This window comes from Tachypleus tridentatus, unplaced genomic scaffold (assembly GCF_004210375.1).
Source record: "Tachypleus tridentatus isolate NWPU-2018 unplaced genomic scaffold, ASM421037v1 Hic_cluster_2, whole genome shotgun sequence".
NCBI classification, from domain to species: Eukaryota; Metazoa; Arthropoda; class Merostomata; order Xiphosura; family Limulidae; genus Tachypleus; species Tachypleus tridentatus.
In genome coordinates this window covers 42732563-42747209 of record NW_027467782.1, presented here as the reverse complement: position 1 = coordinate 42747209, position 14647 = coordinate 42732563, and the positions used below count along the sequence as shown (strand labels likewise).

Sequence of the window (14647 nt, the reverse complement as noted above, 5' to 3'; positions counted from 1 at the left end):
TTAGATATAACACACTACATTACTGTTTATAGTAATTAGAACATGTTTGTTCATGATAATTGGCTAGATATAACACACTACATTACTGTTTATAGTAATTAGAACATGTTTGTTCATGATAATTGGTTAGATATAACACACTACATTACTGTTTATAGTAATTAGAACATGTTTGTTCATGATAATTGGTTAGATATAACACACTACATTACTGTTTATAGTAATTAGAACATGTTTGTTCATGATAATTGGTTAGATATAACACACTACATTACTGTTTATAGTAATTAGAACATGTTTGTTCATGATAATTGGTTAGATATAACACACTACATTACTGTTTATAGTAATTAGAACATGTTTGTTCATGATAATTGGTTAGATATAACACACTACATTACTGTTTATAGTAATTAGAACATGTTTGTTCATGATAATTGGTTAGATATAACACACTACATTACTGTTTATAGTAATTAGAACATGTGTGTTCATGATAATTGGTTAGATATAACACACTACATTACTGTTTATAGTAATTAGAACATGTTTGTTCATGATAATTGGTTAGATATAACACACGGTTCGTTGTTGGTCATTTTGCACACGAATATTTTTCTCGATGCAAATAAAAACTTCCACCACAGGCAGGTTAGACGGAAATTACAGTTAGAAGCAGAAGAGATAGTGTTTTACTAGTGACAATAATGACGGACACAACTTGTAAATGTGGAGGTGGGGTCTAGTTTATGTTGTGCTGTAAATAATAATGAGGATGTATATATTAGGTATTTGAGTGTATGTTAAATAATATTATAAACAAGTAGGGGGAGTTGAGAAACAAATTGTAGACATGAGTAAATAAATGTTGGTGATGTTGTGTATGTCACACTGGTTTGGATAATGTTTGTGAAGTATTTTGGATATGTGAAGTAAGGGTGATGTAGTAATAAACAAAACTTTATAAATAGTACTTAAAGTTTATCTTTAATGTGAAATATCAACATAAATAGGTTTGGTTGGGTTTAAGCTTTTCTTACGATTCACTCGATTACTTGCAATGATAGTAAACCTACTATATCTATTTGTAACACTACCAATTATATATTTTATTGAAACTTGTATGTGTTTTCTCAAATCAAAGTCACATCAGGCTATCTGCCGATTCGGCTAGGGGAATTGAACCCCTGATTTTACCATTGTAAATCCGAAGACATACCGCTGTACTACCGGCGACCATTTATTGTACCTTTAAGCTAAACATAAACCTTAATTTTAACCAAACTTTTTAAAATGTAATTAAATGTTAAACTCCCAATTTTCACCACTTGCATTATTTATATTTAAATGTTTTATCTATTACATACAACCTGTTTCTTATTTTGCTTTTTGTGACAAGAGCTGGCTGTAAGTGTAGTGATTTACTTAACGAATTGTGGGTTAATATGTATTGTAACTACTACACAATAACAAGTGTTTACATGTATATTACTTGTAAACAGCGAACAAGAAAACGTTTCATTACATGAGTAATAATGAATTAACTTGTACTTCTAATACTATAAATCTGTGTAGCATTCATACCTTACTTATGTTCTACTTGTCTTCTCTTCCATGAAGATCAAATGTGCACGTGCATCAAACAATGCACGTGTGGCAAAGAACACGGTTGTCAGTGCACCACGTGCAACAAGAAAGACGAAACTAAAAAGTTGCAAGTGTGAAGGTACGAAATGTTTTCTTAATACATGGGCAGCTATTAACAACCGTTTACGTAACTAGCACGAGCTATTTAAATTCTAATCTCTCTGGTTTATAACATTTTAATATTCTCTTGGGTTTTTAATTTCTTGTTTTTAAATGTAGCGGTTTTCAACTTTTACCCTCCTATAAAGGGTGAACCCCCTTACCTTGTATACGTCTACTGAACCTTCATTCTACTTCGTAACTAAAACTTATTTCAAGACTACAAGTGCTTTCGGTTAATATCGACTGCACACTTTAACATGTAACGTAACGCAAATCGATATTAAGTAACATGGTAACAACACTGCTAAAAATAGCAGTATCATTGCACCAACAATAATAGTGTAATACGCATAAAGTCTTGCCATACCTCTCCACTTTAGGGGTCTGTCCTGATGCCCCGTCCGGTTTATTACTTTGTGCCGGTTGACTCGGTCTTAGATCAAAGATTATAAATTCTAGAAAGGATTCATGCAAAATGTAGATCTGCATACAGACCAAGCTTGTGTGTTCCCAATTCTTCATTTTAGTTAATGGGTAAATAAAGCGATATTGCTGTAACATTCAAATTGCAAACTCCTTATCCGAAATTCGGATAACTTGAACCGTACTTATTTAAGTAACTGCCGCTGCAGAAGCTGTGATCGATACCTTTATGGAAATCTTTCTTTTCTGGAAGTGTATTTGCTCCACTTTCTTTACAGTATTTACCACATGTGTAAATTGGTACATGTTGAATTAATTTCGTTCTTTCATTTTAGAAATTCTAGTCAATGTCTAAAGCTGGTGCAAGAACTTGCACATTTAACAGTGAATTTCATACAAATATGAAATTTTGACGAGGAAGACAAAATCAAATGTTTGCATTATTTATCTATACTGTTTGTTTTCATTTATGGTGACCTCTCGAACAAAACCTTACTACTAAACATGCAGCTACTCACTCCATAGTTCGACTTGATGTGTTCTTCAAACTGCCTGACGATGCTTTTGTTAAAAGCTACCAAAGAGCAACCTTCGCTTATCACAGTTCTATCAACATCAGCTTTCAAATGTTGACTGCTTTTCGTAACTATGTTTGAACCAAAGATCCGTTCTACCAAAACGAATAATGAAGGTTATTTGTAATTCGATTACTCCTTCCTCGAAGACATTAAATAGATGCAGTCATAATTCGTTTCACCTGCAGCCGATGCTTCAAATCGGTAACCTGCCAATTATACGTGTCTACGTGCAATTTTCCTTCCCAGAGTAAAATTGTATTTCTTCTACACTTCCAGTCGATTCCTTGAGTGACGTCAGAAATCTCGTCGAATTGCTTGGTGTCCACTTAAACAAACTAACATGACTTATCACGTTTTTTTCTTATTGTTGTGAGAACTAGTCCAAGCTTAGAAGTATAAATAATAAAGGGGGACAACGTGTGTAGTTGATGTAACAAATAACCTTCCACAAATATTTCTCCTCGGTATGGATTTCTTCCCTTTAGTGAGAGGACCACCCAAGGAAAGTTCAGTATTTACACATCCACCCGCATGTTTCCCGTGCGTGGCAATTCGTGAAATGAAAAGATAAGATCCTCATGGTTGGTGTGTCCTCCTCTAACACACCTCGTTGGCCTTTACACCTATAGATGGGTGGCCTTGCGATATTTCCCCCCCCCCTTAGGACAGTCGGCTGGTCCACTTGGACTAGGGTCAACCAAGTACCAGTGTTGGATGTTTTTATCAGGTGAAGTAAACATTTTATCTGATACTGATGTTTGAGTATAGTGCTTACCAAACTCTGGCGTTGGTCAAGTGACGTTGTTTGACGTTGTAGTACGTCCCGTTACAGGGCTCCATGGTGGGTGGGTTCAGGGGCCACAGAAATTTCCCTCTATAATTGAATTTTCTAACTAAAAACTTCAAATAGTGGAACACTGTCTCAAGGTAAACGAACACATCTTGAAGATTCTGAGCAGCAATCCTTACCACCTGCTCTACCTCCATTTTCTATATCTACGTTCTCTTTCAGACGCCTTTAAGCCAAATGTCTTTTATTCAGAATGAACCTGATGGTCAGCAAGTCACTAAATAAGCTCCAATCTAGTGACATTAATGGTGGTAAGATCCCATTGCAACACGGTGAACTCCTCTTGCATTCAAAGGTAATTGAGGATATGCCTATTGAGGTTACACCTCGTGCTACTTTAAATTCATCATGAAGAATTATTGTTGAGAATTGAGAAACATCAAAGAGTCAAATTCTCGCCGGTGTCTCTGCTAAAGGAGTTTCTACAGTGAGGTCCATCTCCATTTGCAAAGATGGAATTATAATGCTGACAAATATCCTTGTTCTTGCACTTCCATCCCCACGTCCACCTGGCACTATCATAACAGGTTATCTTAATACCAGGGTACGACCATATATACCAAACCTTCTGTTTCCAATATCGGAGGTTCAGTCATTGAAAGACTTCATGTCGTGGTTCCCTGACTCGTGCTAGTTGTAGTAACAAGGACCATGATGCCTACTAACGTAAACTGTCCCTAATTGCCTCAATTGCACTGGCTCTCACTAATCCTACTTTTGTTCTTACCTCTGAACATCCATACGTATTCAAATCGAATGATCTTCAACACCGATCTTTAATTTACACACATTCCAACAAACTACAAACCCCACATTCTTTATTTGTGGATACATGCATTTCCTTCAATACATCTTCCACCCCAAGATGCAAAACAAGCATTCGTTCACTGGAATCTCCTAACAGCAAAGACTTGCCCAATAGAACTAAGGCAAAATCAATGAAGGTCTCCATACCTCCCTCGAATAAGAAAAATTACGTGGTGGTAAACGGAAGGGTTCTCCACCCAATTGCCAACACAGCCACCATAATACAATGGAACTATAGAAGGTTACATTCTAATCTGGATGACATAAAAACACTAATTGCTTCCCACCATCCTCTCTCTCCTTATAGAATACATTTCTCAACCTGCCATTAGATTAGTCACCTTCAGGCATTTTTATTTGTACAGAAATGACAGTCTGTATGAACGAATGCATGGAGGGGTGGCACTGTTGGTAAATCAGCATGTGCACACCTTATCTTTACCACTCGACACACCCTTGGAGGTTGTAGCCCTACGTGTTTCCGTGGGTCTCACAATGGTCGTGGTCGATGCCACCCCGACCTTCGTGCCCTGGTAGAAGCTGGATCAAGCAAACTAGCTCTTTCACTATCCTTGTATCCTAAGATACAACATGGAAGTATGGCATTTTGCGAAAATGGCCGCCGTTTGACCATGTTTGCTAAACTCTTAATGGACATGAGATTCAAAGTATACGAGGTGTCGCCACTCTAATTCTTCTCTAGAGGAACTTGGAGTCCCTCAGGTGTGTATCTTTGAGTGTCGCACTTTTCAGTTTAAAGATTAATGCTGTCGCTGAACAACTCGCTATTGCAAACGGGCTCTGTCGACGACTTTCGCACCTCATGTCAGTCGTCAAACACGAGGTACATTGACCAGCAGCTACGGACTACCCTCAATCGCTTTCTAAAGTGGACCACAGCAAACTGCTTTAACTTCTCTAAAACCGTCTGCATGTAATTTTGCTTCGATCAATACTAATTGTCTATTTCAATATGTTTATGGTTCATCCTTCTGGTGATCAACATCCGACAATTTGAAAGCAAAGGAAATAGCTTGTGAAGAAAAATGTGTAACTTTCTCAACAGTTTCAAAGATCAACGTACTTTCTTACCTAATCTGGGGAACGTTATATAATGTACTTGCTTTCTTACCTAATCTGGGGAACGTTATATAATGTACTTGTTTACCATACTCTACTACTACTACTACTAACGTTGTGAGTGAATAGCACTTGATTTATTCATTAGACCTTGAGATCAACAGTTACGACCACTGCATTATAAACGGAATGTGTTACTTCGGTGTAAGTGAATTCATTCGAAAAAATAAACTAACGTTTTCTTCGAAAAACGTGTATTTACGTGAACATATGAATGGTCAGTGAAATATTAAGTAAATTTTGATGTTCCTTGCCTTTCGTTTTCTAAATACACTATATAAATTACACGGTATTTTGTTTTGTTACGACAGCATTATAACTCAGGGAAGTTGGTTAGTTTATCAAAGCACTTTATACCACTTTCATTACCTATAATCAAATTCGGAAACTGTACCGCTTTGGAAGTAATGGTAAGCCTACGTATAAATAACTCCAGAGATAATCACTATCTTTACCATGTACTCAATGAAACTTAAAACATTGTTATTTCACCGAATTGTGTTTCCTACTTCTTCTATACTGGCCTAGCATGGCCAAGCGTGTTAAGGCGTTCGGCTCGTAATCCGCGGGTTCGAATCCCAGTTGCACCAAACATTCATTTTCAGCCATGGGGACGTTATAATGTGACGATCAACCCTATTGTTCGTCAGTGAAAGAGTTGCTGAAGAGTTTGCGGTGGGTGGTGATGACTAGCTGCCTTCCCTCTTGTCTTACACTGCTAATTTTTTTATTGCTAGCGCAGATAGCCCTCGATCAACTTTGCGCGAAATTCAAAAAACAAACGTATTCCTTCTATAAATAACTACTAGAGATATCTTTGAATTATATGAATCTGAATATTCATATTTAGCGGCTTAACTGTTTAACGATACTAAGATTTCCTTCCATGCGATTTCGTTGTTATAAAAATGGCGTTAATGAAATAGTATGAATCCATAACTCAAAATGCTTATCTGTTACCATTTACTGTAAGGTTTTATATGGAAGTAAAATCCAGAAATTTATAGGTGTTATCAAATATTACCTAAACCGCCTTTTAGAACATAACCAGCCCTAATTATCTAGGGGCTATGTCAGTTATTCTTAATATCTGGGTACGTCTTATGTAATATGGAAAGTGGTTTACAAAATCATCTAATACATTTTTTCACTTAGGTAAATAGCTTTTATCAAACTACGTCAGTCAAACTATATACATAGAGAATTACCATTAATTCATATGCCTCTAACCAAATCTAACTCTTACCAACATGTATTAAGATAGCTCGTGGTTGAACAATAGTAATCCTCTTACTTTTGCGGAATTTCTCACCTTCTACTTACTTCCTAATTTACCACTGAAACTGATTTCGAAAGCTTAACACTACTTAAGCTGTCACGTTTATTTAAGTGTGATACTGGGACATAAGAGCTAAACCTATTGTCTGACATCTTTAATCTAAAAAAAAACAATGGAAGTTTCATTAGCAGTCTCAACATGGTTAAAACTTCCAGTTCAAACCACACCTTCACCTCTTATCTCAACAATATTTCGTATCTTAATGACTTGTACTTTACGAAGTGTTATAACTAAACCACACTATATACACTTCATTATTGGATTTAATCTATTGTGGATTACAGAAGTTAAACTGTGTCAGTTGTTTAACTTAACGTCAACCACAAAGTAACGTTTCTGACATAATCAACTATTAATGTGAAGTTCAATGTATCATAACACCTAATTATTTTTTTCACATTCCTCTTTACAGATCCTACATGCACATGTATCGAGAAATGCACATGTGGTAAAGAAGACGGTTGTGAGTGCATCATGTGCAATAGAAAAGCGGAAACTGAGGATCGATGCCAGTGTACAGGTATGTATAATCTTCCTGTTTAGTCCATATTGTATAGAATTCAACTTTAACCCAAAACACTTATATAATTTCGTCATTCATTACTAAACGTTTATCCCTTGTTTAAACTTCGATTTTTATCATACATGTAATCTCATTTATTTATTTCTAGAAGGAGAAACCTGCAGTTGCACATCATGCACTTGCATACAGTTGAATATCAGAAAGGCGGACTGAATTTCCCAAAACGTTTGCCAGGTTCATATTTAGGTTGCTATTTAATGTATTCTATTTGATTGTTTACTTTGGTATATATTTTTTACTTTTTATTATTCTATTTGCAAATTAATAAATTTTAAAATTTGATATTCCGGTGTAAATTATCAATCTAAAATCACTTAACTAAAGCTTCACGAACATTGACTGTACTTTTATACTTGCAACTATTGTAGTTGAACCATAATTCTTAAATATCTTATTTCCTCTTGATCTATAAACTACAACTGAAATGTGACTTAATCGTTCTATAAATACTACCCCTAATTACTGCAGTACCAGGGACTTTCATCCTCTCTTGTAGTATCTTTGTTTGTTTGTTTTGGAATTTCGCACAAAGCTACTCGAGGGCTATCTGTGCTAGCCGTCCCTAATTTAGCAGTGTAAGACTAGAGGGAAGGCAACTAGTCATCACCACCCACCTCCAACTCTTGGGCTACTCTTTTACTAATGAATATTGGGATTAACCGACATATTATAACGCCCCCACGGCTGAAAGGGCGAGCATGTTTGGCGCGAAGGGGATGATAAACAATATAGCTGTGTGTTGTGATCTGAGGGTCGCGCCAAAGATGCTCACCCTTTTAGCCGTGAGGGCGTTATAAATTTACGATCAATCCCACTATTCGTTGGTAAAAGAGGAGATCAGAAGTTGGCGCTGGGTGGTGATGACTAGCTGCCTTCCCTCTAGTCTTACACTGCTAAATTAGGGACGGCTAGCACAGATAGCTAGCTTTGTGCGAAATTCAAAACAAACAAACAAATTTATATCTAAACGCGTAATAATGAACGCATACCAAATTACGATTGACGATTTTAAAAGAACCCTTCTGCAGGGGGCAGGTGAGAATAAGTTATATATCCCTGTAATAATAGCTAGAAGTGCAGAATTCTTTGTGATAAAAATAAGTGCAAAGATCAGGCCCGATCAATGCAAATAACGATAAACTAAAAAATTCGAATTTGCTGCCATCTATGGGATTTTACCTGAACTAAGCCTCAATGCATTTCTTAAGGCATTCTTTAATTCATCTCTCTTTCAGAAAATTGTATTGCTTAAAACGATTTATCATTTTAAGAGTAAATCATAAACATAATTCAAGTGATTTATCTTTTAGATGTGACTCTATTTAGAATTGTGTTAATTTTAAGACATCTTAAAATTACCACAAAATTGCATGTTCAAATAAAAAAAAAATGTTTAAAAATATTACATTGAAAACCAAAATCGAAAAAGATTAACCACTCGTATATGATGGTGAGTAACTATGTACAAAAATTGCACACTTTTATTTTCTTCTTTTATATATTTTTTTCATTATTATTATTTTATTTTTTAGTTTATATATATATTTAACGGAAAAAAAGGGAAAGAAAGAAACAGAAAATAAAAAATTAAATAATAATAACATAAAAAAGCTATGTATATTATACCAGTTCTAGGTGTCTAGTGCTTTCTATTTCTTAAATATATATTCATATGAGAGAGATACTATGTTTATCATGTATGAAGATACACAATAAATCATTTTTATGTCGGTTTTTTATAAAATAGTTTAGTGCATTATGCAAGTGTCTATCAGATACTGTCTCTATTACATCCACTTTCTCTGAAATAATGGCCGAATACACTAATCGAAATAATGTAAACAGTTTAGTAGACATAGTCATTAAAATAATTATGAAAAACATCCAAAAATACCTGCCATAGATCTTAACATATATCATGAACTCTATCAACCATGGATAAATTCACAGTACTACACATCACTATCCAGGATGCTATTGTTTCCAAGAAACATGAGATGGAAGACACAACCAACATCATAAAAGCAGATGTCTTTGTAGTTAGTGAAACAACCCTCTATAACTACCACATATTTAAAATAAAAGGATAATCTATTATCAGACAAGATTGAAAGGGTAAGAGAGATTCAAACAGAGTAATTTTATTACGGTATAAAACTGAACTTATAGTTCAAGGAGTCTGAATACCTTCCTCTAATGAATCAGTAGTAATAGACGTATAAAATTCAGTAACAGTGGCGGGCATTTACTGCTCGTCTAGCAAAGTATTAGATGTCAGTCTATTACATTCCATATATAACCACAACCTTAATATAGTAATTATAAGAGATTTAAATAGTAAATATCACCTTCAACTGTACATGTACAAACCCTAATGGTAAAATACTTTAATTTCCAACTGAAACTAATATGATTTTGTTAAATGATGCAACACCGACACATATCTCGTACTCACATGGGCACAGTAAAATATTGCACTTACGCCTGTGTTCGTACAATATGTGTCGCAAATTCATAAACTTGTCTGTTGGTCACAATATAGGTAGTGACTACCTTCCAGTCTGGTGTATTTTCAATCTCACCCCCACTTAAACAAAATTAAAGTAAAATATAAATTAAATTATAATAAAGCTAATTGGCCACTATTTCAATCAGTCATATCAAATTTTACCAACTGAAGTACTAAACTTTGACACGGACACATCAGATATAGATGTATATAGTCATATAATATCTGAGTGCCTAAAACGTGCAGCCAACAGCTCTATACCGAAACAAAAACACTTCATAACAACACACATATGGCAACCACATCAAGAAATAATACACTTGATAAAAGAAAGAAGAAAACTACGCAGACAGACAAACAAAATGGAAATACGACACTAAAAACACAAATAAACAGTATAAGAAATAAAATAAGACATCTAATCCAACAACAAAAACAAGACAGTTGGGACACAATTAAATCATAAAACAGATCCAAAACAATTCTGGACACACTTCTAAAAGATATACCAACACAGGAAAAACAAACGAAGAGTACCCACCATTCGAATCATATGACAAAACAGCTTACATTAACTATAAAAAGCAGAGATATTTAAAGGCCATCTACAAAACACGTTCAAAACACATCATGAACATCAAAAACACAAAAACAAAGCTCCTGGAGCACCTAACTTATCATTTTCAGCTGGATATTTCCCTGTTTCTTGGAAGGAAGCAGTAATTTTAATGTTCTAGAAAGAAGGAAAGCCAGCGAATAAACCAAACAATTACCGCCTGATTAGTCTAACCAGCTGCATCGAAAAAATTTTAGAAAAAATAATTATTAACCGACTATTTATATACTTAGAAGTAAATTTAAAATTACTCTAAATTCAAAACGGATTTAGAAAATATAGACAAACTACAGACTACCTAATCAGATTAACTGAAACAATTACAGACAGCTTTAACAAAAACGAATGTACTTTAGCTTGCTTTGTCGACATTGAGAAAGCATTCGACACGATCTGGCATAACGGATTACGTCACCGGTTAACGGAAACGGATTTATTCCAGGGAATTATTCACTGGCTATCTAACTTTCTGGAACAATAGAACGTGTAAAGTAGATGTGAATGGGGCCAACTCAGGGTCCTTTTCACCTAAAGCAGGAGTCCCTGATTTCAGTTTTCCAGTTCAGATCAGTTTTGATTTTAATTCCAGTTTTTCATATTTCTTTAAAATTGTTATTACTTTCTTCTGCACCATTATGCACTCTTTTGGTAACTTGTGACCTTATTATACATGTGCATTCACACCTTTTTTTGAAAGATATCTTTTTCATCTCTGTGTATAAGTTTTTATAGTTAATCTATATAAATTCCACACTTAGTAACTTTATCTATTTTTCCTTCTACTGTCCCGTTTCTTTTCTCTTTCTGAAGGATGAAGCACTGAGTTTGTCTCCTCCTATTTATTATTATTTTTACAGTTACAATATTTTTAACACACATTTAAGACAAGTATTAATAAAATCAACGTATTTAACAAAAAACCACTCATTCTTTCCGATACTGTTTTATTTAATTTTCATAGTGTATTTAAACTCTTTAGTACTTTTCAGCTCACAGTTTTAGAAACACATTAAGTTGTAAAAGAGAAATAGTAAAAAGGAAATTCTACTGCAATTCCTTTATTATATAAAACATACAAGCATTATAAGCTTACAAGTTGAAATTAGAATGAACAACTAAGATATTCTCAATGTTTTCAGGCAACAAACTGTTTCTTTAGGAACTAAAGATCACTAAATATATAAAATAACCTTTCTACATTGTCTTGTATCACTGAAGCAGCATGCACAACTATAGTCAGTTTGTACAAGTCTTCATGTTCTATTTTCATTGAGTTACACCATGAAGTTAGACTGCTGTGTGCTGGAATTATTTCAGTATTCCCAAAGTTCTTCAGAGCCGAAGCAATGCCCTTTTTTGAAGTACTCGAGTTTTTCTTGCTTTTTATAGCCAATCTAAACATCTTTTCCAACTCATCCCCTGATGTACTGGATGCCATCTGCTCTTCAGATTCTGAAGTTACTTGAAGTTCAAGTTTAGGATTCATTGCACATAATCTGACGTTAAGTTTGATCAAAGTTCAAGTTTAGGATTCATTGCACATAATCTGCCATTAAGTTTGATCAAATGATTTATGGCTTGTTGCTGTTCTGCTTCACATAACAAAACACTAAATCTATAATCTAGATATATCGATGCTCGTATTACATCATTTTTAAGACGTTTTTTTCCTAGCTTTCATTAGTTCTGTGATGTTGTGAGCCAGCAGACGTTTGATTATAGATATTTCACTTTTACAAACAAGCCACACTTTATAGAAGTCTCCAGGAGTTAAATTTTCTTCTTGTAACTGTACTGTAGCTTTTTAGCCGGTTCTAATACGAGTTTAATTTATTGTAATTTCTCTCAGGATTGAAGAGAATGTTTTTAGTTATTTCAATAAACGGTGGAAGTTCCACTAAACAGGAGATCACATCACATGTTGAGCACCAAGTTCCACTAAACGGGAGATCACATCACATGTTGATCACCAAGTTCCACTAAACGGGAGATCACATCATATGTAGAGCACCAAGTTCCACTAAACGTGAGATCACATCACATGTTGAGCACCAAGTTCCACTAAACGGGAGATCACATCACATGTTGAGCACCAAGTTCCACTAAACGGGAGATCACATCACATGTTGAGCACTAAGTTCCACTAGACATGAGATCACATCACATGTTGAGCACCAAGTTCCACTAAACATGAGATCACATCACATGTTGAGCACCATCGCATCTCCCGTCCACAATAAGCATATGATATTTCTTTGTCTTTGAAATATTCTTTATAGCTGGAGTTCGCAGCTTTTTCGACAGCTTTTACGCCTGAGATATAGTAATTACACACAGTTCTTTATTTAACCTATCTATTACTGCAAGTTGCAAAGTGTAAGCAGCATATTTAACAGAAACAACACTGCCTAGTTTAATATAGTTCACTTTCATCACTAACAGTCACATTTCCGTCATCGGAAATTAATTCCACAACTTTAACCATATTTCTAGCATTATCAGTAGTGATAGAATACACTCAAGTTGTATTTCGATAACACATTTATATCTATTTCTATGATTTTTTTTTTTTACCAAAATGTCCTGAATATAAGTTTGTAACAGCTAACGTTCTTATTTGAAGAGAGTCGCTATCAATGACTTGGACATTAATGGCTAGCACAGACCTATCCAGACAAGATGCGATGTTAATTTTCAATGAAAACATCTGTTTTGCAGCTCTTCACTTATTTGTTTTACAATTTCTATAGCTTTTTTATCAACTAAATCTACTATTGTGTTAAGAACATTTTTAATTGGATCGATTACTTTAAAAACATACTCTCCTATACTGTAGGAAAATGTCTCAAATTTAGGGTTACCAACTCAATCATAGCATTATGAAACCTTTTTATGTCCATTGGAATATTTATCGTTGAAAAAAACAACAACTCGTGAATAGTTTTTCTACGCTTGGTGTCGCTGTGGTCTTGAGTCTTCTCATATTGTGAATGTCGTCGGTGTTTGGGTACATAACCTGGAGGGTCAGGTTCTCTATGACCTCTTCCTCCTCCCCGTACTTGGCTGATTGATATTTATGACTGTGAACTGAATTTTATTTGGTCCTTTTCAGGACAATGTCCATGTATTTTGGCTCGTATACAGTTATTATTCTATTAGCAGAATGTCAAGTTTGCTGGTGGCATTTTTTTTTAAATACATAAATAAATAAACTATAAATATATATTTTTTAATTTTTATTTAAAGTTTATATATTTTCTTTTTTTATTTATTTTTATATTTGAAATATAAGTTAACTGGGGAGAGATATTTAGGACTAGCTTCATCATGTATGAGGTACCTGTCTAGTTCGCATAGTAATTCGTTTTCATCCAATTCTTATTAAAGTACATTATTGTAATATGTAGGAGTCTATCTGGTATGGTTGGTATGTTCGAGTATTTGTGAATGAATTGAGATGATATTGTTCTTGGAACTCTGTATGCAGTTGTGAGGAGTGTGTTTTGGATTGTTTGTAGTTTGGGTTTAATTATTTTATTGCTTACAGTTATCCATGCTGGAGCTGCATAATCTATTACAGGTCTAATATATGTTTTATAGATTTTTAGTATGTTATCTGTAGATGCTCCATTGTTTTTACCAGTTGGACTCCTAGCATAGTTAGTTCTTCGCCAGACTTTATTTTAAATTCCGTTCACATAATTGATCCAAGTTAGTTTTGAATAATAGGTCAGACCTACAAATTTTATCGATGGGGCAATCTGGAGTAGAGTGCCATTCATATATAGTTCTGGCTGTTGTTTTTTGTGTTTTGTGGATTTCGTAAAGACTACGAGTTGTGTTTTTGCTGTGTTTATTCTCATATTGCAGGAGTGTTTTGTTTGTTTTGAATTTCGCGCAAAGCTACTCGAGGGCTATCTGTGCTAGTTGTCCCTAATATAGCAGTGTAAGACTAGAGAGTAGGCAGCTAGTCATCACCACCCACCGCCAACTCGTGGGCTACTCTTTTACCAACGAATAGTGGGATTGACAGTGACATTATAACGCCTCCAC

General features: G+C 34.7%; 1 long non-coding RNA gene across 1 annotated transcript; it reads left to right on the top strand.

Moving 5' to 3' along the window:
- Positions 1–662: 662 nt before the first annotated feature.
- LOC143243100 (uncharacterized) lies at positions 663–7751 on the top strand. The gene is made up of 3 exons (XR_013023885.1): positions 663–735; positions 7299–7406; positions 7558–7751. It is a non-coding gene; the product is annotated as an uncharacterized LOC143243100 (long non-coding RNA).
- Positions 7752–14647: the final 6896 nt, after the last annotated feature.